The sequence below is a fragment of the Heterocephalus glaber genome, unplaced genomic scaffold, assembly GCF_053883595.1.
Source record: "Heterocephalus glaber isolate CG9 unplaced genomic scaffold, H.glaber_assembly_v1.0 deba00000331, whole genome shotgun sequence".
Lineage (NCBI taxonomy): Eukaryota > Metazoa > Chordata > Mammalia > Rodentia > Bathyergidae > Heterocephalus > Heterocephalus glaber.
The window spans coordinates 11,596,204-11,623,042 of record NW_028258142.1 but is presented as its reverse complement, the minus strand read 5'-3'; the positions used below and the strand labels follow the sequence as shown (position 1 = coordinate 11,623,042).

General features: G+C 34.7%; 1 protein-coding gene across 2 annotated transcripts in view; it reads left to right on the top strand.

Moving 5' to 3' along the window:
- Dok6 (docking protein 6) overlaps positions 1-26,839 on the top strand; it is a 500,909-nt gene that overhangs the window by 147,635 nt on the left and 326,435 nt on the right. The gene's annotated exons all lie outside the window — the stretch shown is intronic.

Here is a 26,839-nt window from a genome sequence, read left to right as displayed (position 1 = left end):
TTTATAACAAGAAAATTTAAGTAAGATAACATTGTAACATGGTGGATTTAGTTTAAAGGAAGAAATTGTGATGAGAGACCGAGTGAAATCCACTCATTTAACAGAAGGCTGCAGTTTCAACTTTGACTAGGAGCTTGGGTCATGCAGATGTTTATTTATCATATCACAACCAAAGTACCTGAAACTAAATTTCTTTCTTAGATTTTCCCACAGTTGCATGCATGTCATCATCCACTTATGTAGATATAAATGCACAGATATGTCTCTAATTCTTCTCTTTTTTCCACTCATATTGAAGTTTTGTGAGATTCTAAATTTGGGCCTTAATGTTTTCTTCCTGGGTTCATCTTTATCTCCACAGTCTTTTACACCAGATGAATTGTAATCCCCTTCTATTTTTTATATACTAATTGCTCAGTAAAAATTTTATTTCCAAAGTCATTTCTAGACCTTCTACTTTTCTAATGTCTTTTAAACATTATTTTCATAGTACTGGTCACTTAAAACTGATTGATTCTCTTTTTCTGCTGAATCAATGAAAATTCTTTTTTTATTAAGGTCTTCCACCACTTTTCTTCTTCATTTCCTTTTTCCATCTACTTTTATTGCTTTATTCAAGGTATTCTTAATATAATTCACGAAGTTCTTCATTTAAGGTTTTGTCCATAGGTTTTGACATGCTTTAGGCAAAGGAAATGGAGAAGTAAATGATGACATAAAGTTTGATCACAAATATGGTTCACAAATGGAGGAAGCACAGGAGGAAAAGGAAATGAAGGAAAAAAATTGACTTTTTATTTGGTCATTGAACTTTTACTTGCATGTCATGATGTCAGCTCTAAGCTGTGGTCCTGAACCTCAGTTCTCTAGATATCATTGTTATAGTCAGAGTTTGTGATGTCTTAATAAATTTTTCAAGAGAGGAATGGTATATAAGAAATGAGGAATAATCAAATTTTAGAGGAAAAATTAAAAATAAGAAAACCATAAGAACAAAATATTAAATGAAATTGAAAAAGAGGAATATGGTTTAGAATTTCAGAAGCTCAGTGTTATCAAGCAATGCCCATCAGAAGCATTAGGATGCTTTTTAAGAAAAAATAGTGATTCTGAAGCAAAAACTATAAATATAGAATCTTCAGGGATTGGGGCTTGATATGACCAAACTCTATATGTACTAACTTTATCCATAAAATAGTTATCTATACTGAGCAGTGGGGTTTTTTTTACTTTTTTATTTCATTAGTACAGTACATGTTGGCAGTACATGCAGTTTACAATCATCTTGGGGATTGGATACATGTGCATACTATAGCATGTGTTTTTAATCCCTTTCCCCTCTCCTTCTTCTTTCTCTCCATCCTCCTGAAATTCCCCATCCCAGTTTTCATTCTTGTTGATATTATTTGTCTGAGTTCATGTTATGGTATATACTGCTTCATTTCATTGATGTTACTAGTTTTCTGTACATGGCATAACTTTATTCTACTTATTTCCCCTTCCCCTCCTCCTCACCCCTCACCCTTGTTCCCTTGGACCCTGAGCACTAAATTCTACCTCTACAAGTGACTAATCAAAAAAAAATTGCCATTGATTTCAACAGACAGCTGTTTATATGGTAAAAATATTCTAATTTTAGCAAACTCAAACATAGCACATGGCATCAGAACACACATCTTTTCTGGAGATCTTGTTCAAAGAGAAATGATTTTGTGATCTATATCATGTCAGTGTTGGGCTGTTTCAAAATAGGAAGCTTAAAGGGTATAATTTTAAGTATCCTTCCAGTGCTTTAATTGTTTCTAAAAATATCCTTCTGCTTGGAAACTACTCAGCACTTCTGCGGTACAACTAGTTTTCATCCTCATGATGATGATGATGACAATTTCACACTCTTGCCCTAAAACTTCTGGGAAGCATTTCCTTGCTGAATGTGAATCTAAACCCTGTGTGTCTTCTCTCTTGGTATTTCACTGATGGTCTGGTAAACAAATGCTGCAGAGAGGATGATGTTTACTCAAGTGAAATTTTAAAAATTGGCTTCCACAAAAATTGCCTCTGGTTAGAATTTTGAAATCATAGTTTGTCTTTATAACTTTCGCAATTGTTTCTTTAGATTATTAATACCGTGTGAAAGCAAGATACTAGAAGCAAACAATTAATGTGTTCATTCTGGTCTTTGCAAATATATTAAACTATATATAGATACATTCATATATATATATTCTATCTATAAACAAATGTATAAACATGGGCTTGGATTTATACTATATATGTATATATGCTTGAATATATGCTAGAATTTTTACTGTGATTCTGTTTGGTCTCATTCTTAACTTCTTGCTTTTTATTTATGCCCTTTTCAATAACAGATTCCATAGCCTAAAGCAGAAATGGACAGCAAGCATATTTTTATGTACTTAAATAAAAACAACACTAGAATTAATGATGTGAATTCCTATATTTTTGTGAGAAAAGGGATATTCATATTGCTAAATTAGCTATTAAATATATATATATTTAGATTTGTATTTATTTTAAAAATACATTTATAGTATACAATTGAAGAAGTAGGCTTTTTACATTTTCTAACTGAGGAGTATTTGCTCTTAAAACAGACATACTTTTATTTGTAAAAGTATGATTTTAAAATATTTTTTTGGTATACATTAACATCCCATCCCTGGTCCCTTCCCTCTCTCCAAAATGTCTAACTCCCTGTCTCCTACCATCTCTCCTTCATATTACTCTTCATTTATATTTTGGTTTTCTCATATAAGAGAAACCATGCAATACTTAAACTTCAGTGTAAGAATCAATTCTCTTAACATTATGGTCTCAAGGTTATCCATTTTTCACAAATGACTAGGATTCATCTTTCTTTATTACTAATACTATGTTGTATATATACTACATTTTCTTTATCCACTTGACTATTGTAAACATCTAGGCTGTTTCCAGAGCTTAGCTGTTGTGAATTGTGCCACTGTAAAAATGGTGTGGATGTATCACTATAGTATGATCTCTTTAACTCTTTAGGGAGTATACCCAGAAGGGGTATAGCTGGGTCAAATGGAATTTCTCTTTAGTTTTTTGAGGACTCTGCACACTGATTTCCATAGTGCTTGTACTTCTTTCCAAGTCCATCAACAATGTAAAATGGTTCCTTTTCCACACATCTGCACTAGCATTTGTTTCTTTTTCTGTTCTTGATGACAGACAGCCTTTCTTAAGGAGTAAAATGGAATTTCATGGTTGTTTTTACTTATATTTCCCTAATGGCTAAAATGAAAAACATTTTTTCATGTATTTATTGGCCATTTATACTTCTCTGAGAAGTGTTTATTCCTTGATTGAGTCTTTTGTTTTAGGGGGTCTTTTTTAAGCTTTTTTATATATCCTAGACATTAGTCCTTCAACAGAAGAGTAGCTGCCAATTTTTTCCATTTCATAGGTTGTCTTTTTACTCTGTTTCTATTGCTTTGCAAAAGCTTAACTTAATATAAATCCATTTGTTGATTCTTGGTGTTACTTCTTGTGCTATTGGAGTTCTGTTAAGGAAATGCTTGCCTATGCCTTATGTGTTTCCTCTATTGAATATCCTAGCAGTTTCAGTATTTCTGTTATTATAGCTAAATCTTTGATCCATTTTTATATGGCTGTATTAAAAGTTGAGAGATATGGGTCTAGTTTCATATTTCTGCATGTGAACATTCAATTTTTCCAGCATCATTTGTTAAAGAGGCCATTTTTTCTCCAGCGTATGTTTTAGCCTCTTTGTGAAAGATCAGACTGTTAAAGCTTCGTGGGGATTTTTATGTCTTCTTTTCTGTTCCATTGGTCTACATGTCTATTTTAGGGCCAGCATCATGCTGTCTTTCTTGGGGATTTTGGTATTGGGGATTGAACTCAGGTCCTTAGCTTGTGAGGCAGGTGCCACGTGGAACCACTGAGCTAAATCCCCGGCCCATGCTGTTTTTATTACTACAGCTTCCTAGTATAACTTGAATTCTGGGATTGTGATGTCTCCCACATTGCTCTTTTTTCTCAATGATGCTTGTACATATTTGTGAAGTATGTGTTTAATCCCATACATGTGTACAATGTGTAAAGATTTAAATCAGTCCAATGGGCATTTTCATCTTCTTAAACATTTATTATTTCTTTGTGTTTGTAGGGTACCTATAGTTTATAACTTATTCTATATATATATAGAGAGAGAGAGAATATATATATATATAGAATATATATATATACTAGAGTACATTTTATAGTTAGTTTTGACACAAAGTTTTCAGTTGTACTTGTATTCTTTAGTGTGTCTAATAACTCACAGGTGGAGAAGACCATTTGGGGATTTACATTTTTCAGTGAGCCATTTATTTGGGAGAATCCAGCAGGCTGTGAACCTATGCTGAGCTGTAAATGTATACAAAAAGTCATCATGAATAAACATAATCTAGAAGACCACATTCTCAGTTCAGTTGAGCATTTAGAAGATACAGAACTACAGCTGACATATTCCTCATCCTATATGGCTATTTTAAAATTATCATTTTATTTGACATCTTAAGTATTTTGTTTGATCTAAGAATCTTATATTTTTGAGGCTTCAGTTTACTTAACAATTTTTACCTTAACATAAAGAAAGAGATGGTGTTGTTTGGTGTGTTATTTATTTTTATTTATTTATTTATAAGTACTACTGGGGATTGAACCCAGGGTTTTTACACAGAGCTCCATCTCCAGCCCTTTTTTAGTTTTTATTTTGAAAGTTTCACTAAGTCACAACATTGCTCAAGCCAAGTTGAGACTCATGATCCTCCTGCCTTGGCCTCCCAGACTGCTGGGATTACAGGTATGTACCACCATAGCTGGCTTCTTATTTAAATCTTCATGAATGACTGATTTCTTAGATTCATTTAGATATTTGCCAAAGTGAGTGAGACTTCTTAGGGGACAAAAAATGTTCTTTTATGTAAAATAGGATTGTAGACACAATTCTTATGGAAATTTCCATTTTTTAATTAATTAAGTTTATTGGTACATTTTAGATATACATAATGATCACATTCATCACAGGGAATTTGTATGTGTACATGATATAACTGTTTGTTTCCATTCCCTTACCCTCCCTTCAATTCTTCTTCCCCTCCTTAATTACAAGAGATTTGTTTCAATTTTTTTCCTTCTTTTCTAGTTCTTTTTTCCCTTCCTTTCTTTCCCCCTCCCCCTACTCCTCCATAGTTCCCCTTCCCATTACAGCATTTTCTTCCTATTTCATAATGTCTAGCATACATTTTGGTCCTTATTTCCACTTTCAGTTTCTCACACTGTAAAGACAATGCTACATTTATACATGCATGTTTGTTTTATTTCACTTAAAAATATGGTCTCAAGGTGCATACATTTACCTAGAAATGTCTCAAATTTATCCTTCCTTAATGCAGAGCAGTACTTCATTGTATAAAAATTACATCTTCTTTATCCATTCCTCGGCTGAAGGGCATTTGGATTTTTTCCAAGGTTTAGCTATTACAAACTTTGCTGCTTTAAACATAGGTGTGTATATATATATCATTGTGGTATGATGATTTTTATTTGGGGAGGAGATATCAAGAAAAGGAATAGCTCAGTCAAATGGAACCTCTACGTTTAGTTTTTTGAGGAATCTCCACACTGATTTCCACAGAGCTTGCATCTGTCTACCCTCCCACCAACAATGAAGAAAGGTTCCTTTTTCTCCACAGCCTTGCCAACATTTGTTATTGGTTGATTGAGGATAGCTATTCTTTCTGGAGTGAGATGGAATCTCAGTGTTGTATTAGTTTACATCTCTCGAATAATCAGTGATGTTGAACATTTTTCATATATTTAATTTCTTATTTCTACTTCTTCATCTGAGAAGTGTGTATACATTTCAGATGGCCATTTTTGAATGGGTCTTTAAATTTGGGGGGGGATTGATTTTTTTTTTTAGTTCTTTATAGTTTCTAGATATTAGTCCTTTGTCTGAGAGACAACTGGCTACAATTTTTCCCACTATGGATTATCTCTTCACTCTGCTGGTGATTTCATTTTCTGGGCAGAAGCTTTTTAGTAGGATGAAACACCTGTTATTGATTCTTTCATTATTTCCTGTGTGATTGGAGTTTGTTCATAAAGTCCTTGCCTAAAGCTAAGTCCTCAATAGTTCTACTTATTTTCTCTTCCAGCAAATTTAGTGTTTCTGTTTAATATTTACATCTTTGATCCATTTTGATTTTAGTTTGGTGCATACTGGAGGCATGGCTCTAGTATTAATCTTCAGCATGCAGAAAGCTAATTTTCCCAGCACCATTTATTAAAGAAACTATCTTTCTTCCACTGAAGGTGTTCAGTCCCTTTGTTGAAGATAAAGTAGTTGAGTGTATTTGGAGATGTTTCTGCATCTTCTAATCTGTTCCTTGGGTCTGTTTTTTTTTTTTTCTTTTGCCAGTACCATGCTGTTTTCATCACAGTAGCTTTGCAGTATAATTTAAAGCCAGGGATTAGGATGTCTCCTGCCTTGCCTTTGTTGACCAGAATTATTTTTGCTATCCTAAGTCTCTTCTGGATCCAAATAAATTTTATGATTGTTTTCTCTAGTTCTGTTAGGTATGCTATTGGTATTTTGATTGGGATTGCATTCAATGTGTATAACAATTTTGGGAGTATGCTCATTTTTCACTATGTTGGTTCTTCCTACCCAAAACCAAGGAACCATGTTCTGATAGTCTCTTTGATCTCCTTTTTGAGGGTACTGTAGTTTTCAATGTAAAGATCTTTTACTTCCTCTGTTAGATTGATTCCTAAGCATTTCATTTTTTCAATGCTATTATCAAAGGTGTGGCTTCCCTAATTTCTTTCTCGATGAGTTTGTTTTTGTTTACAGGAATGCTACTTATTTTTGAGTGTTGACTTTGTATTCAGCTACACGACTGAATTTAGTCATTAAATCTGGATGTCTTTTGGTGGACATTTTGAGGTCTATTTAGTATCATGTCCTCTGCAAATAATGCTAATTTAACGTCTTCCTTTCTTAACTTTATTCCTTTTATTTCTTTCTTTTGTCTAATTTCTCTGGCTAATTTCCATGTTTAAAGTTGTATGGGGCACCTTGTGAACTAGACAAGCATTATTTTATTAATTTGATACTTACTGGATGCAGCATGCTTATTGGCATACAGATGACACAGACAGTGCAGAAATGTGTGGGAAGGGATATTAAGGACTCTGTGATGCCTCTATAAAGTCTTATAATTAAACTTGCATTTTCATATTTGCAATTTTATGCTCCTTGTCTCCAATCCCTTCCTAGTTGTTGATAAGTAACACTTACATAATATATATAACTCTTATATAACACTTATATGGAAAATGTTCTTGGAAGATAGCACTGATGAAAGTTTCTACTTCATCCCAATACTAAAGAAGCCTGGATAAGAGAAGAGCATCAATGGGAAAAGTAAGATCAAATACAAAACAACACCAAAGATACTTTGGTTGATTAATTTAAAAAATAATATATACATATTCTTCTGCTTTATATGCTCACTGCATATTTTAAATACTTTGAGATTCCCTAAGTATGAATACTGACAATTTAACTTTGTTCTATCCAATACTTTACACAATCACTTGTATTTTATCCCATGTAAATGTTAGTATCAGCTGGTGTGCTAGTCTATTCTAGAGCATAAGTTCAGAGTGCATATTTAGAAAAATGCATATTTAGAAAAGATTATCAAATGTATGGAAAACTAAGTTATTTAATTTCACATATCTTAAAATGGATTACATCACTTTGTTTTTTCTACTGTAACATTTTGATGGTTTCTTCCAATAGTTCGTTTTTTCCAATCTTAACTTAGTTACAGTCAATCTTTAATCTTTAAAATTTTTATTAAATTGATCAAAGCAATAGAAATGAAAATCTTTTGGGGTGAAATGACAAAGTTAAAGTTTCAAAGAATTTGTAATTATAAAGAAGTACAGAGAGAGTGGAGGAGAGAGTGTGGAGTTCAAATATGACTATCCAGGCAAGACTCATGTTAAAGAGGATAGTTAAATTTTGACTGTATTTTACTGATTTTATAGCAAATTACTTGTTGGACTATTGTTAAATGTATTAAGAGGAGATTAAAAATTGCTTTCCTGGAACTTAGTGAAAACTTAAATTACAAGGATTAAAAGGATATTGTTTCTATATTTGACAAACATTGTTTCTTTAGAGAAATGTACTTGTGGGTTTTTATTTATGAGGGACTAGAATATTTTAGAAAAGTATATGTTCATATCCTAAGAACTTGTTTTACAAGTCTGGAAGTATAAAATATATAAATACATACTTTAAGTATAAAAGTAAATATTAAAGATATGAAGTTTAAAGTATTAATTAAACCAAATGAATAATATATATTAAGTATTATCTATATTTGTTTTATCTTTTATAGAGATAACATTAAGAAAATTCATATTCATAAGTTCTTTCCCACAGAAAACTATTTGGAAATACACATACATTTATTTCTATTTTACCCTTAAATTTGCTTTGCTTATGTATATTTATTGATATGACCCAAACTCCAGAATGTCTGTGTAAAAAAGCTGATTAATTTCTTTAGAAGTTCCACTTTCCCTTCACTTTCAATTTTCTTCTTGCTAGTTGTTCCTTATTACTTCAAAGTTTATTTGTACATGATTTTAATATTGTTTTTATATATTTGTTGAGAGGTAAAAGTGGCAGATATTATTGCTAGTTACTGGAAATACATTCAGCAAATAGCAGATATTTAAAACTGATGCTTGTTGAATGAATAAATTACAAGTGTGACATGTTTTTGAAAAACTACATGCATATAAAATGTGTATGTGTATTTGTGTGTGTGTGTGTGTGTGTGTGTGTGAGAGAGAGAGAGAGAGAGAGAGAGAGAGAGAGACCTTGTTTTAAAAGTGTCCATCAAACTGTAGGCAATACAGGAAATGTGTTCACTATTTCCGTATTCAGTATGATTTTGGCTTGGAGTCATCAAGCTTTAATCAGTTTGAGGTAAGATCTTTAAATAACTATATTCATCAGGGGTTTTATCATGAACAAATGTTGAGTTTTGTTGTAGGCTTTTTCTGTGCCTATTGAGATGATCATGAAATTTTTGTCCTTGGCTCTATTATGTAGATATTATATTTAATAATTTGCATATATCGAATAATCCTGGCATTTCTGGGATGAAATGAACTTGGTCATGATTAATGATTTTTTTAATGTGTTATTATATTCAATTTGCAAAAATCTTATTGAGGAGTTTTGCCTCTATGTTCATCAAGGATAGTTGTCTGTAGTTTTCAATATTGTTGAATTTTCTTCCAGTTTTGGTATCAGAATGACATTGGTTTAATGGAATGAATTTGGAAGCATTCTTTCCCTTTTTGTATCATGGGATATTTTGAAGAGTTAATTTCAGTTATTCTTTAATGGTCTGGAAAGTTTATTTTTAAAAGTTCAGGAAAGGATTTGGTAAAATCTGATCCTGAAATTTTCTTTTATGATAGAATTTTTTAAACTACATCTATCTCATTGCTTGGTTTTGATTTGTTTATATTGTTTATAGCACCTTGGTTCAATTTTTATAAGTCATATTTGTCTAGATATTATCCATTTTTTCTAGACAATAAAACTTTCCAAAATAGTTTCTAATAACCACTTGGATTTCATTGGTATTTATTGTAATATCACCCTTTTAATCTCTAAGTTTATTAATTTGTGTCTGTTTGGCTAAGTGCTTACCAATTTTGTCTGTTTTTTCAGAGAACCAACTTTGTTTCATTGATCCTTTCTGTTGTTCTTATACTTCCCATTCATTAATTTCAGCTCTGACCTTCATTATTTCTTTCCCTCTATTGATTTGGCATGTGGTTCTTATTTTTCTAAGACGTTTATGCAACATTAGGTTGTTTATTTGAGATCTGGTAGTTTCTTTTACATAGGCACCCGTAGCTATAAACATCCCTCTCAAGACTCCCTTTGCTGTGTCCCACAGATTTTGATATATTATGTTTGCATTATCATTTTATTCTAATTTTTTTAAATTTCCCACTTGATTTATCAGTGACTCACTGATCTTTTAAAAGTGTATTATTCAAGGGGAAATGAAAGAAGGGAAGAGAAAAAATATGAGAAAAGGAAAAAATGGAGCCAAAGTCTCTGTAAATAGGGAAGGGTAGAGGGGGTAAAGGGACAGCAGGGAATGGGGAAAAAATAAGAACCAAGATATGTCATGTACAGGTACAAGATCCCAACAATGAATGTAACTGTATTTTATACCTAAAATGTACCAATAAACTTAATGAAAAATAATGCATTATTCAATCTCCATATGTTCATGTAGTTTTTGTGGTTTCTCTTGTCATTTGCTTCTTGTAACTTCATTACACTGTGATTTGATACTTTCAATTTGAATGAGAAGGAAGAGTGTTAGAGATGAGGAAGGGGATCAGAGGGAGGGGGAGGGAAGAAAAAGGTGATAATAAGAGGGTAAAGAAAATCAAAATACCTCACACACATATGGCAATATGCCAAAACAAAATCCATTACTGTGTATAGTTGATATGCACTAATAATTTTTTTAAATGTAGGCAATATTTTTCTTTGGATGGTAGTGGTATTTCAAATTATTTTTACGGTTTCTCCAATTCACTCTTGGGTGTCATGTGTCATTTTATAAAAGAAAAAATAAAAATTTTAAATTATGATTTAAAAGTATCAGCACAACCCTGTAATCATCCAAAATGCATGTTTAATAATTATATTGCTGCAGGAGGGAAAATATGCTCTTCGTCCTCTGAAGTCACTTGGTAATTCACCAACAAAGATAATAAAAAATTAACTGAAGAACAAAGTCAAATGTAATGCATTCCATAATAATTGAACACTGAAAACTTATATTCTAAGCAACAATTTTTGAAAATAATTTGTTTACTGTCCACACAAATAATAAAACAGAAATCACAGTCTCCTCTGTGTACATCCATTACTTAACTGTATATTTAAATATATGTCTGGATTTATTGCAGTTAAGATTGGAGAAAATATGATATGGAAATTGAGTGAGCCATAAGAGATGAGCAGAACACAGGCTTTGAAGCCAAAGAGATACATTGGATGCATTCAGTTTGGGTACCACATACCCAGATTTGGTAGCCCTGCTTGATGTGGAGATCTTTGCCCAATTACAGTACTTGAGATAAATGGACTAGTCATACTTACTCTTTTGTGCCTTTTTCAGAATTACCTGGTCATTTGGGAAACACATTGCACAGTGACAATAACTGTTCAACAAGAGTTAAAGTGACACCCACCCTAGCTGCAATTCCACCTTGTCTCCCTTCACAGCCACAAGAACCAGCCCTTTCCTATTGACTGCAACCACTGCTTCAAAGCCAGTCATTGTTAACTTATTTTTAATAGACAAACTAAAGCTATCAGAATTTCTTTAACAACTTGAATGCATTAGAAATAAATAATGCCTGCATCTTAGGCAACAACTATGTGGTATCTCCTTGCTCCTTGACAGTGATCAGACACATTAATCATTTATTCTAATAACTTTGCTACCACAATTTTCAGAGACTGCCATCTGCTATCCAGAAAATCATCAGGGGATCAATCCATCAGTCTCTGTCTCTTACATCATTTATAAAAATAGGGAACAAGACACTGCTCCTGGTCCAGAGGAAGGGGCTTCCCAGTCACCATCCCTCCCTCTGCTCCCAGCCCAGAGGAAAAGGCTTTTGGGCCACTTTCTGTCCCGCTGCTCCTGGCCCAGAGGAAGGGGCTTTTGGGCCACCATCCCTCCCACTGCTCGCGGCCCAGAGGGAGGGGCTTCTGAGCTGCCATCCCACTGCCTCTGGTCCAGAGGAAGGGGCTTCCCAAGCACCATCCCTACTGCTGCTCCCCACCCACAGGAAGGGCTTTTGGGTCACCATCCCTACCGCTGCTCCAGGCCCCTGTCCCACCTCTCCCAGCTCAGAGGAGGTAATCCATGCAGGCGCTAACAGCACCCCACCCCAGTTGAAATGAGAAAACACATAAATAAGCCTCAAAACCAGACTTCCAGATCACCTACAGCAACTCCAAAGGGAAATGAGATGGAACACTCTGATACTCAATGACCTGGACCCACTGAACTGGCAACAAAAGGGGATTGGAAAAAAATGAAATCAGAAATAATTTCTCAGAAAACAGGAGAAATAGTTCCACTAGTGCAAGACATAATTAATAAATCTAGAGAGGAGCTCAGGAACATGATGGAACTCCAACATAAGAAACAAATGGAATCAATAAAACAGATGCAAATAGATTTCCAGGAGATGAAAAACTCCACTGAAAGTCTACACAGCAGAATGAGCCAAAGTGAGGACAGAATTTCAGATAAAGAAGATAAGATTGCAATTAGTGACCAGGAAAAGAAAAATTGCTTCAAAATTATAAAGGAACATGAGAAATCAATCCAGTAGCTGCTAGATGATGCAAAGAAGAATAACATAAGACTGATTGGGCTCAATGAAGAAACAGGAGAGAGTGGAGATGACATAAAAAATCTCTTCACAGAAATAATGGCAGAAAAATTCCCAAGCAGGGGAAAAGAGCTTGACATACAGATAAGTGAGGCATACAGGACTCCAAATAGCCTTGATCAAAAAAAATCTACACATAGGCATATAATTGTTAAGATTCCAGAAACACAACAAAAGAACAAAGTTCTACAAGCAGTCAGAGAAAAGAAACAAATCACATACAAAGGAAAGCCCATCAGAATCACAGCAGACTTATCAACACAAACCATCAAGGCAAGAAGAGCTTGCAGTGACATATTCCAAGCCCTAAAAGAAAACAGCCTCCAACCCAGATTGATGTAACCTGCAAAACTATCTTTCAAAATGGATGGAGAAATAAGATACTTTCATGACAAAGAGCACCTTAGGAACTTTGTGAATACCAAACCAACACTCCAAAGAATTTTACACAAAATCCTAGGAACAGACATTGAGGATCACAAACCCAGGAAGCAAAGCAGAATGAAACCATCTGGCATGACAAGAAATTAAATGTAAAGGGGGAGAACCCAACAAAAAGAAAAAGTCATGGCAATGACAAGTCAATACATTTTAATTATAACGATCAATGTTAATGGTCTCAATTCACCAATCAAAAGAAATAGACTGGCAGAATGGGTCAAGAAGCAAAATCCAACAATGTGCTGCATACAAGAAACACACTTAATTCAAAAGGAAACTCATAGATTGAAAGATAAAGGGTGGAAAACAATACTCCATGCAACAGGAACCTGAAAAAAAGCAGGAGTAGCTATCCTCTTGGCACATCAAGTAGATTTCAAACCAACACTGATTAAGAGAGATGAAGAAGGACACTACATCCTTGTAAAGGGAACAATCCAAGAGGAAGAGATGACAATCATAAATATCTATGTGCCAAACACTAGTGTGCCCGAAGATATAAAACAAATACTAGCGGACATGAAAAGTCATATATGCACTAATACAATTGTAGTAGGGGACCTCAACACACCACTGTCACAGATAGATAGATCAACTAGACAAAAACTAAGTAATGAAATACTAGAACTCGATCGAACTCTTGAACAAATGAACTTAACAGATGTTTACAGAGTCTTCCACCCCACAAAATCAGTATACACATTCTTCTCAGCTGCACATGGGTCATTCTCCAAAATAGACCACATACTCACACATAGAATACGTTTAAGTAAGTGCAAAGGAATTCAAGTTATCCCCTGTATATTATCAGACCATAGTGGGATGAAATTGGAGATCCATAGCAAAAGAAACTCAAAAAATTTCATAAACACAAGGAAAGTGAACAACACACTTCTGAATAACCAATGAGTCACAGAGGAAATCAAAGAAGAAATCAGACAGTTCCTGCAATTAAATGACAATGACAATACAACATATTGGAATCTATGGGACACAATGAAAGCAGTTTTACGAGGGAAATTCATAGCAGTGAATATGCATATTAGGAAAACAGAACAAGTCCAATTAAACAACCTGATGCTGAACCTCAAGCTTCTAGAAAAAGAAGAGCAGGACATCCCCAAAGCTCATACAAGGGAGGAAATTATAAAGATCAGAGGAGAAATCAATGCAGTGGAGACTAAGAGAATGATACAAAAAATCAATGAAGCCAAGAGTTGGTTCTTTGAAAGAATCAACAAAATTGACAAACCTTTAGCCAACCTTGTCAGAAAAAGGGAAAAAAAGGCCCAAATCCATGCAATAGGAATGAAAAGGGTGAAATTACAACAGACCCAGAAGAAATCCAGAGGATCATCAATACCTACGTCCAGAACCTATACGCCAATAAGATGGACAACACAGAAGAAATGGACAGATTCCTAGATACATATGAATTACCAAAGTTGAATGAAGAAGACCTAAAAATTCTGAACAACCCAATATCAACCAGTGAAATTGAAAATGTAATTAAAAACTTATCAACTAAGAAAAGCCCGGGCCCTGATGTCTTCACTGCTGAATTCTACAAGACATTTAGGGAGGAACTGCTGCCACTACTGTTTAAACTCTTCAATGAAACTGAAAGGGAAGCAGTACTCCCAAATTCATTCCTGGAAGCAAGCATCACCTTGATCCCCAAAGCAGAGAAAGACCCAACTGAAAAAGAGAACTATAGGCCAATCTCACTAATGAACAGAGATGCAAAAATTCTTAATAAGATACTGGCAAACAGAATGCAGAAGATCTTCAAGAAGATCATACACCCTGATCAAGTGGCATTCATCCCAGGGATGCAGGGATGGTTCAACATACATAAATCAATCAATGTAACACACTATATCAATAGAGCCGAGGACAAAAACCATATGATTATCTCCATAGACACAGAAAAAAGCATTTGACAAAATCTAACATGCATTTATGATAAAAACCCTACAAAATAATGGATTAGATGGTCTCTAACTCAAACTGATAGAAGCCATCTATGAAAAACCAACAGCCAATATCATACTAAATGGTCAAAAACTGAAACCCTTCACACTAAAATCAGGAACAAGACAAGGATGTCCACTATCACCACTCTTGTTCAATATAGTTCTGGAAACAGTAGCCACAGCAATTAGACAAGAGAAAGAAATAAAAGGAATAAAGATAGGTAATGAAGAAGTCAAATTGTCATTATTTGCAGATGACATGATACTCTATATAGAAGACCCCAAGAACTCCACCAAAAGTCTTCTAGACTTAATAACCAAATTCAGTCAAGTAGCTGGTTACAAGGTCAACACGCAAAAATCAATAGCTTTCCTCTACACCAATGACAGACTCACTGAGAGAGAAATAGGGCAAATAATTCCTTTCACAATAGCATCCAAAAAACTGAAATACCTAGGAATCATCCTAACGAAAGAAATCAAAGACTCTTCTCTGAAAACTATGGCACTATGAAAAGAGAGATTGAAGATGGTATCAGAAAATGGACAGACATCCCCTGCTCCTGGGTAGGAAGGATTAATATAGTGAAAATGACCATACTTCCAAAACTGCTATATAGATTTAATGTAATTCCAATTGAAATCCCAGCAGCATACTTCATGGACCTTGAGAAAACAATCCAAAAATTCATTTGGAACAAGAAGAGACCCAGAATAGCAAAAGCAATTCTAGGTAACAGAGACATGGCAGGGGGTATCACAATCCCCAACCTGCAACTCTACTACAAAGCTACTGTGAAAAAAACAGCATGGTACTGGCAAAGAAACAGACTTGAGGACCACTAGAACAGATTAGAAGATGCAGAAACAACATCAGACACACTCAGCCATCTCATCTTTGATAAAGGAGCCAAACACCCTCACTGGAGGAAAGATAGCCTCTTTAATAAATGGTGCTGGAAAAATTGGGCTTCAACTTGCCCAAGATTAAAACTAGACCTGTATCTGTAACCATGCACTAAACTAAAATAAAAATGGATTAAAGATCTAAATATTAAAATAGAAACTCTGAACCAGTTGGAACAGAGGTTAGGTAGAACCCTTGAAGACATCGGTGTAGGAAATGATTTTATGAACAAACCTGCAGTTGCCCATGAACTAGCACAAACAATCAACAAGTAGGATCTCTTCTTATTAAAAGGCTTCTGCACAGCAAGAGAAAACAACCAGCACTGTGAAGAGAAAACCCACAATGTGGGAAAAAATCTTCACCTGCTCTTCCTCAGACAAAGGTCTACTATCTCAAATGTATAAAGAACTTAAAAAGATCAGACCTCCCAAATTTAAAGACCCATTCCAGAAATGGACATCTGAAATGAATAGACATTTCTCAGACAAAGAAGTAGAAATAGCAAATAAATACATGAAAAAATGTTCAACATCACTGGTCATTTGAGAGATGCGAATGAAAACAATGCTGAGATTCCACCTCACTCCAGAAAGAATGACTGCTATCATGAAATCAACCAATAACAAATGCTGGTGGAGCTGTGGGGAAAGAGGAACCCTGCTCCACTGCTGGTGGGAGTGTAGACTGGTGCAAGCACTGTGGAAATCAGTATGGAGATACCTCCAAGAACTAGGACTGGAAGTGCCATTTGACCCTGCTATTCCACTGCTGGGGATCTTCCCCAAAGAATTAAAAGAATCATACCACAGTGATATATGTGTGCCCATGTTCATAGCAGCACAGTTTGTAATAGCTAAAACTTGGAAACTGCCCAAATGCCCATCAACTGGAGACTAGATAAAGAAAATGTGGTTTTTTAATAAAATGGAGTACTACTCAGCCATAAAAAATGAGAAATTAGAGACATCTATAGCTAAGTGGATGCACATTGAGGCCATACTCTTAAGTGAAATAAATAGCACACACATGAATAAATTCCGAATAGTTTCTCTGGTGTGAGAAATGGAAAGTGTAAATAAGGACTAAATGTATAATAGGTAATGTGAACTAGGAAGAAAAGGGGCAAAGGGGAAGGAAATGGGAGGGCTAGAGGAAAGGATAGAAGGGAATGGAATTAATCTGAGAAAATGGAAAAATAAGAACAAAATCTTTGTAAATAGGGAGGAATGGAGGGGTTGAAGGGAGGGCTGGGCAAGGGTGAAAAACAAGAACCAAGAGAGACTATGTAAAGGTGCAAATTTCCAATGAAGAATATCATTATATTGTATAGCTAAAATGTACCAATGATTAGAATGAATAATCGATAATGTAAAATAAGAAGAAAAGGTCCAAAGTGATAGGGGTAGTGGGTGGGGCAGGGGAAAGGAAAGAAGGGAGGGAAAGGAAAAATGATGAGAAATGGAAAACATGGAAATAAAGTCTTTGTAAATAGGGAAGGGTGGAGGGCGTGAAGGGAGGGCTAGGAATGGGGAAAAAATAAGAACCAAGATGCATTATGTAAAGGTACAATTCCCACTGAGAAATGTAATTGTATTGTATACCTACAATGTACCAATAAAAGAATTTAATTTAAAAAAAATAGGGAACAAGAATAATGAAAAAAATAAAATGGATTCCCTATCATCTGTGAAAACTTGAATATCTGATATTTTTAAACTTTTAAACATAATCATAAATTAAAACAACTATAGTGAAAATGGCATAAACTATAATGAAAGACTTAAAGCAAATATATGTGTATACTTTACCAGGAAAACAGAATAGTTTTTAAAATTTTTATTGTGTGTGTGCATGAGTGTGTGTGTGTGTGTGTGTGTGTGTGTGACAAGTTCTCACTACGTAGTTCAAGGACTGGCCTCCAATTTGCTGCAATCCTCCAGCCTCAGCCTCCAGTGTGCTGGGATTACAGGTGAGTGCCATCATTGCTAGCAGTAGAACATTCTTAGCAGCCAAAAAGAATCTTCCAGTAGTTCCTTCTTATTTATACTACTGTCCCCAACTAAATCTGTCCTGTTTAGGATGGGAACCATTTTCTTGATACTGCTTTACTTACCATCTAAGTATACATCATTCAACAGAATAGCTGGTTTTTCCAATTGGGGGAATTTATATAAAGAAATGAAGAATAATGCATTTTTAAAACTAGATTCTTTATTCAACATGATGAGTTTGAAATTTGTATAACCATAGTTTGTATAGCCATAGTTCACATATGTTTTAAAGGCAGCCTAGTGTTCAATTATATAGATAAACCACAATGTATGCTTCTGAGGTTATTATGAATGATCCTTCCATGAACCTTCTTGTACCAAGTACATAGCTTTCTATTAGGTACCTAAGAAAGAATGGAATTGCTGTTTTCTGTGGCAATTTTCAGTAGGAATGTGAGATTCAAGATAGCTATACATCCAGGTAGGCTCTTTCCAGAAAAATGTGAATCCCATTGCTTCATGTCATCACCAGCACTTTTTGTTGTCAGTATTTTTATTTCTTCTTTCAGTATTTTTCTTTTTCTTTCATGTTTTATGAGAATAAAGTGGTGTCTCTTACTTTAGATAACTTGAGTGCCAGTAAGTTATCATCCATTTAAACAACCCTATTTGTAAGTGCACATACAAGAATTTTGAACTTTTAAAGCTAGATTGTCTTTTTTCTTTTGAATTTATTATAATTCTTTCCATATTTTTTATATGCAGCATTTACCCAGTTATAGGTATAGCAAAAACTTCTATCAGTGACCTAATGTCTAATTCTCATATTCTTTTCTCATAAAAAATAAACTCTTACATATTTCACTTTCTTGTTTTCTCTTGTAATTATGCTTTAATGTCCTATTTTTCCTAATTTGAGAACACTGACAAGTCAATTAGTACATTGTATTTTTTTCTAAAAGCTTTAATTATTGGGACTTTCACATTTATACCACAAATGCATCTCATTCCTATTACTATGACTATATGACATCATTTTAGAGAGAGTAACATATTTTTATAAAAGAAATATTGTTCATCTAACATTGCAGCAGTTTGTTTAAGTAGATATTAGAGAGAGCGAGCAAGAGAGAGAATGAATAAACGCATCCATCTGAGTTTGATCTGAGGGTATTATGTGAAAAGTCAATTTTCATTTTGTTGTCATGTTTATCTAATGATCCTAGAGCTTTTTTGTTGGAATATCTTTATCCATTGCTTTGAAATATGTCTTTTGCTATAAACCAAATACATTGGGTTGTGCTTATTCTATTTATTGGTTTCTTTGTGTTCATTTCTACTGTGTCTTAATCATTGTAACTTTTTAATTAGTATTGACATTTTAAATAGTAAGACCTACCATTTTGTTATTCCATCTTATTTCAATCCTTTGAATTCACTAGTTTGTAAACTGATATATGGTCAATTTCTCTCAAGTACTTGTGAGCCTGAATATAATTTGTAGTATGCAACCATTGAGTGCTCTGTTGTAAAAAGCTCTAGTTAGTTTAATTAATCTTGTTCAAATAAAATAGTTCTTGATTTAAACATTTGTTCCTGCAGACACTGAAATTTTTTAAATGTTATTATATTTCTATTTGTGTAAGTTTTGATTTATAGGTTTTAGTCTACATTAATGGAGCCAAACACAAAAATAACATGATCATCTCAGTAAATGCAGAAAAAGCATTTGACAAAGTCCAATGCCCATCCATGATAAAAAAAAAAAAAACCTATACAAAGTAGGAACAGAAGGACTTTATCTAAATCTAATAAAAGCCATCTATGACAAGCCAGCACCCTACATAGTACTAAATGGTCAACAACTGAATGATTTTACTCTAAAATCAGGAACAAGACAAAGATGCCCACTATCACCACTCCTGTTCAGTATATTTCTGGAAACATTAGCCAGAGCAATAGACAAGATAAATAAATAAAGAAATATGGATAGAAAGGAAGAAGTTAAATTATCATTATTTGCTGGTGACATGAAGACCTCAAAAATACCAAGACTCCTAGAATTAATAACCAAATTCAACAGCATAGCAAGATACAAAGTCAACACTCGAAACTCAGTAGAATTCCTGTACATGAATAACAGACTTACTGAGAGTGAAATTAGGGAAACCATACCTTTTACAAGAGCATCAAGAAAAATGAAATACTTGCGAATCAATCTAATGAAATGAAAGAGGTACACATTGAAAACGATAGTGCTCTGAAAAAGGAGATCAAAGAGGTTATCAGAATGTGGAAAAATATCCCCTGTTCTAGGATAGGCAAAACCACTACAGTGAAAATGGCCATACTTTCAGAAGTGTTAGACAGATGTAATGCAATCCCAATCAGAAATATCAACAGCATACCTCATAGAATTAGAGAAAATTCATATGGAACCAGAAGAGACCTAGAATAGCAAAATCATTCTGGGTAACAAAGGCAAGGCATCACAATCCTCAATTTGAAATCGTATTCCAAAGCTACTGTGCCAAAAATAGTATGGTACTGGCAAAACAAAACCAAAAACAGACCTGAGAATCAATGGACTAGAATAGCAGATGCAGAAACAACTCCAAGCACACTCAGCTAGTATATCTTTGACAAAGGAATCAAACACTTCAATGGAAGAAAGATAGCTACTTTAATAAATAGTGCTGAAAAAACTGGTTTTCCGCATGCCAACAGAGTGAAGATAACCCAAAGAGTGTGAAAAAAATTTTACCACCTTTTCCTCAAAGAACTAATATCTAGAATATATAAAGAACTTAAAAAAATCAGACCTCCCCAAATTTAAAGATTCAATCCAAAAAATGGGCATCTGAAATAAATAGACATTGCTCAGCTGAATAAGTACAAACAGCAAATAAATACAGGAAAAAAAGTTCAACATCGCTTATGATTTGAGAAATGCAAATTAAAACAATACCGCAATTTCATCTCACTCCAAAAAGAATCACTATTATTGAGAAATCAACAAATAATGTTGGTGAGGCTGTGAGGAAAAAGCCTTTTCCACTGTTGATGGGAGTGTAAATTAGTACAACTACTATGGAAATCAGTATGGAGACTGAGAAAACTAAAACTAGAGGTTCCATTTGACCCAGCTATTCCCTTTCTTGATATCATCCCCAAAGAGTTGAAAGTATCATACCACGGTGGTATATGCACACTTATGCTTATAGCAGCACAATTTGTAATAGCTAAATCTTGGAAACAGCCTATAGCCCATCAACAAATGAATGGATTTTTTTAAATGTGGTTTTTATATACAATCGAGTACTACTCTGCCATAAAGAAGGAAAATTGTGAGATTTTTGAGTAAATGAATGCACCTGGAGACCATACTTTTAAGTGAAATAAATTGGACACGTGTTTTTAGACATCCCATTGTTTCTCTTGTATGAGATACCAAAAGCATAAATAAGAACCAAATGGATTTTAGATATTGGAAAGTCAGACAAAAATGTTCAAGTGGCAAGGAAAACAAGGGTGGGGGAAAGAAGGAAGGGAAAAGAAAATAAAAAATAGAATAGAAGGAAAAAATAGAAGCAATCTTTTGTAAGTAAGGAGGGGAAAAGGGGTTCAAGGGAGGGGAGGGGAATGGGAAAAAAAGAAAAATCAAGATGTATCACGTACAGGTACAAATTCCCCATGATGAATTGATCATTATGCATATCAAAAGTGTACTAATAAAACCAAATTTTTAAAATGTTATTATATATCTATTTTGGCCAATTTTGATTTATGAGTTTGAGGCTACATTTGTAGCCTTCACAAATTCAAAAGGGTTTATACATTCTGTTGAATTAGCCTCTCATTATTTCCAAGTGTCTCTATTTCTATAAAATGTTTAATGTATACTCTAATAAGTAGTTACAACAGCCTTTTCTGGTTGCAGTTTATGCTCTACCATGTTCCATGGTGGCTCCAAGCTCATGGTGGTTTGTCTTCAAGAGTAGAAACCAGCTCCTACTTAAGCTACTTCTCCCCCTTTCTCTGAACTATGGTTGTTCTCATGTTCTCTGCACACTCCCTTAGCCCCTTACAGCTCTTGGAGTATTTAACACAAGTTCCCCCATGGCCTGAGGTAAAACAACCTAATCAAAATAAAGAAGAGTGACATTGACTTACGGCTCATTAGGAATACAAGTTAGAAGACACAAAATTCAACCTGTCTTGAAAATATGCTGTAAGGTTCAAAGATAGAGCCAGTTTTTACAGTTTAAGCTGCAAGATGGGTTGTTAATTACAACTCTTATTTGTCAAGAATTGTGATTAACTCAGTAAAGGTTAAACCATTTTCTAAGAAAGGCATTAAGCACAGTCTCAGGAAACAAGGGGGAAGGTTTCATAAACTGTTACAAAGACAGTGAACTTTATTCCAGAAATCACAGTTCCTCCCAGCTCCCCAAATCAGCATGTACATTGCAGTATATGCAAACATTTTACTTCAAAAAGTCAACTGTCACTAGGCATGGTGGCACACATCTGTCATCCCAGTACTCGGGAGGCTGAGGCAAGAGGATCGCTAATAGTTCGAGGACAGGATGAACTACATAGGGAGACCCTGTCTCAAAAAACAAAGCAGAGAGAGAGAGAGAGAGAGTGAACTGGTATGGCTGCACATGCCTGTGATCTGAGCATCTGCAAGCCTGAGACAAGAGCATCACAGGTGTGAGCTCCAGCCTGGGTAATTTGGCAAATTACCGAGACAGTAACTCAAAATAAAAATTTAAAAAGGGCTGAGAATATAGCTCAGTGTCAAAGCCCTGGGTTCAATCCCCATTTATTCCCCCACATGTGTGTCACACACACACACACACACACACACACATAGTGTCTGTTGTGGGTGTGCTGAGACCTGGTTTAACAATGACCTCCAATGCTTCTGCACTTTGATTTTGATTTTCCTGTCTGACACCACACCACGTAAGGACATTTACACCTGCAGGTCTCTCCATTAAATCTCTCTTTCCCTAGATGTCTATATGGCCCATCCTCTCACTTCCTCTGATCCTGTGATTAATGTGCCTGTGTACGTGAGTCTTCCTCTGCCTCAGTCAGCATTTACCTCCCCCTCACTGTGCGGTAAGTCCCTCCACACCACTTAGTGCCCTCAAGAGGCTGCTCACAAATGCACTCATTTATCTGCTGTCCCTTGTCTTCTCTTTGGAATGAAAGTTCCACAAGGCAGGAATTTTGTTTCCATAAGGGGCAGAACCTTGTTTTTTATTATTGTAATTGTTTTTAGCTACAGAACTCTCAAATACTTTTTTTTTTATATACTGGGGATCAAACTCGTGTCCTTGCGCTTGTGAGGCAGGTGGAGAAACCACTGAGCTAAATCCCAGGCCTCAAATACTTTTTTGAATGAATGAATGAATGAATGAATGAATGGAATTCTGGCATTATAGTACTAGGATCCCTAACTGGACTGCATAGCAGGAGGTGATGGGAAACCTATGAAGTTTCCTTTGTATTTACAACCCCTTCCCATCACCCCATCATTCCCATTACTCCCTGAGCTCCACTTCCTGTCAGGTAATCAGTGACATTTGAATCTCAGAGGAGCAGGAACTCTGCTGTAAACTGCTGAACATTCCAGAGATCTCGAATGCACAGCTTTGAATCATCCAAAATCCACTTCCATCCCTGGTCTATGGAAATATTGTCTAGTCCCAGGTGCTAACAAGGTGGGGAACTACTGCTACAGTATGTACAATGGTACCTTGTTTCACCAACATTTTTGTTTGCAAACAATTTGGTTTTCAAAAGGAAACATTTGGCAAATTTTTGTTTTTGTTTGCAAAATCTGCATCAGGTGACAAACACGAACAAAGCCATCTTTCCCACACAGACACAAATGTGTCCATCTTTTCCAAAATCATAGAATAAATTAAGTTCATGAAATGAGGTGTCACTGTATAACAGCAATTAAGCATAAAGCTGTATTGCAAGATACTAAATCTCATCTCTACAGTGAAAAGATAGCTAAATCTACACACATCAGTGTATTAAACTTAATCCTGTGTAATGGTTATTTTTTTTTCAAAGAAGAAATGTCTTTTAATAGCACCATACACATTTTGTCAGAGGAAAAAGACTGAGGACTAAGTCACTGAAATTACTCATAGTATATACATGTATAAATTATTCTTGGGTGTAATAGTTGTGTACTTATTTGTTTATTTGTTGTCTTATGTTTATCTGATATACAATTATGAATTAATAATTGAATTCTATACCCCAAGATATAATTTATATAGTATGTGCCTTTCAGAAAGAAATACAAATACAAGCCACTTCAATGTGCTCTTTTCTTCCATGTTTTAAAATCTCGAAACTCTCTTTAGTGCAGTGGACTCTCAGGTTTGACAATTCCCATACTCAGAAGTTTTTCCAAGTTTCTAACCAAAATCCTATTTGAAGTACAAGGTCCATTAGGTCAATAGCTTGTGATAAAACAGGACCATCAAATCCCACTTTTGGGTAAGTTAAAGCTTGTGAATGACTTCTAGCTAAATAACATAATTACAGGTATGGACTAAAGCCAAGAAATCTGCCATTTACTTCACAGTAAGTCTTAAACGTAAAAAGAATGTCCTTTGTGTAAAATCACCTTGAAAAGGAGAAAGCACTTAAAGCAAGAGATTGCCATGTGGTAAAAGGGTTTTCATCAGATGGAAAGGGATTAAGAAGGTATTTAACTATGGCAAGCTCGCTGGTGGCTTAATGCAGTGGAAAATGAGGGTGTGGACCAGTTGGGGATTCTGGGGATTTGTGGAGATCTGTCAGCAGCATGGAATTTTCACCAGGAGCCAGTTTGTGAGACAACCAGCATGTTTAGAAGAGGGCTGTGAATGAGAAGGTGAAATCAGTTAGTCCATCCAGGCTAGCGTGGGGTAGCACCCGGAAACCATGAGAGAGCAGGCATCAATGTCATCTGCCAATCAACAGACCAGGGGAAGGAGGATCTTTTTGCCAGCACTGATTTCTCTTCCTAATTCGCCAAATGGCCTCTGCAACTTCAGATGACCCCAAGGAGGCAAGAACTGTCTGAAGAGAACAGCCGATTTCTTACTGTACTGCTGATGAAGGTTATTAACTTATGTCCCATTCTAAAGGGATGTAAATAAAAATAAGGAACCTAATTTCATTTATAAGGTTCTCTTTTATGCACTCAAATATTTTCTCTTTCATTTATAATTAAAATAAAACTTATTCTTTTGTTACTATTTTTTCTTACCTCAGAGTGATTTCCTGGTCTCAGGAAATCAGTCTTGATGCTCTGGAATTTTGCCAACATACTTACCTAAGATGTCAGTCCTAGTGTCTTAAGCAGATCATAGTACACTCATAAAACCTGGTTTGATGAAAAGGACAAAACGGTGATCTCTTGCTTCCACTCATTTTATACTCCTGGAGGAGGTGGCATTTAGTGCCCTGACTCATACTTAATTTCATTTCACATTTACGCAGAATGACACTTGAAAATTCACCACACTGAGGCCCTTTTTCATTATTTACCTCTTATTTAAAAGCAAGATATTTTTTAAAATGGTGTCAAAGGGGAAAGTCTGCATTTATTAAATAATTACTTGGTTACTTTGTTTAAAAATTTAACTAGAGATCAGATCAAAATATAAATAGTTCATAGACATGACAAATTTACATATTACGTCTGATTCATTTTACTGTGATTTTTATTAGACTTTTATTAGACTATTATCAAAAATATCTTAAATGAAACAGAAAGAAAATGAATATTTTACAAAATAATTATCTTCACCATGCAAGACTTTCTAGGTCATGAAAAACAGAGACTAAAAAACTATCTCAGATTAGAAGAGATTAAGGAGTTAGGGCATGTAAATGCTACTTCTAATCTTGGATTGGATCCTGACATAGAAGAAGGCAGGAAAAAATGTTTAAAAATATGAAAAAAATTTAGAATTTGGTTACTGTTTTTATCAGTGATTTAGGTGTTTTATCAATGTTAATACCTTAGTATGCAAAAGGTACCATGATTATGCAAGCTGGTAATATTAGGGAAATTTGGTAAATTATATTTGAACTTACTGCATCATTTTTGGAAATATTCCTAAGCCTAAAACTATTGCAAAAAATAAATAAATAACATAAGGGCCTCGCTGGATAGTTTATTACTTTGAGTCTTTAAAAATCAGTCTTATCTATAGCTGGTTGCTTCTGTGAAGTAATAGCAAAAAGTAAGCTACTATCAAAAATATTAAATCTCTCCTCCTCATTATTTGTTATCAGGTTTATCCTACAACATTGAGTGCCTATATGGGAACACTTACACTTTCCAGCTCATGATTAGCTCATTTTAAATCTGTTTCCACTTAAAATATATTTTTTAATTTAAAAATTAGAATTCTACAACCCCAAGGAAATCCATGCAGAAATGAGTTAAAGTGAAATATACCATATATTTACATCATATTTTCAACAATTTTAAATTATGTCTCGCTTTGGAGGCAGAGATCAGCAAGGAATAAACAAATAAAGAACCAAACACAGTGTGCTAATAAACACCAGTGTCTGAAAGAAGTCTGGGAGCTCAAGGGAATAAACAGCTCCTGATATCCAGATGCATGATTAGAAGTCATTTGAGAGGGAAAATATATCTGATCGCAGGCAGAAAGGACAGTCGTGTTCATTCATGTGGGGAATTCAGGGTTGTTCTTGATGTGCTTTACAAGGCTGGCTGGAGAGGAGCTAAGAAAAATAGGAGAGTAGTGTAAGTGTGTGTTTGCATCATTATTCTACTTACTCTGATTTTTCTTTCTTTTTTTTTTCTTTCTTTTTTTGGTACCAGGGATCGAACTCGAGACCTTGCACTTGCAAAACAGGTGGCAGAACCA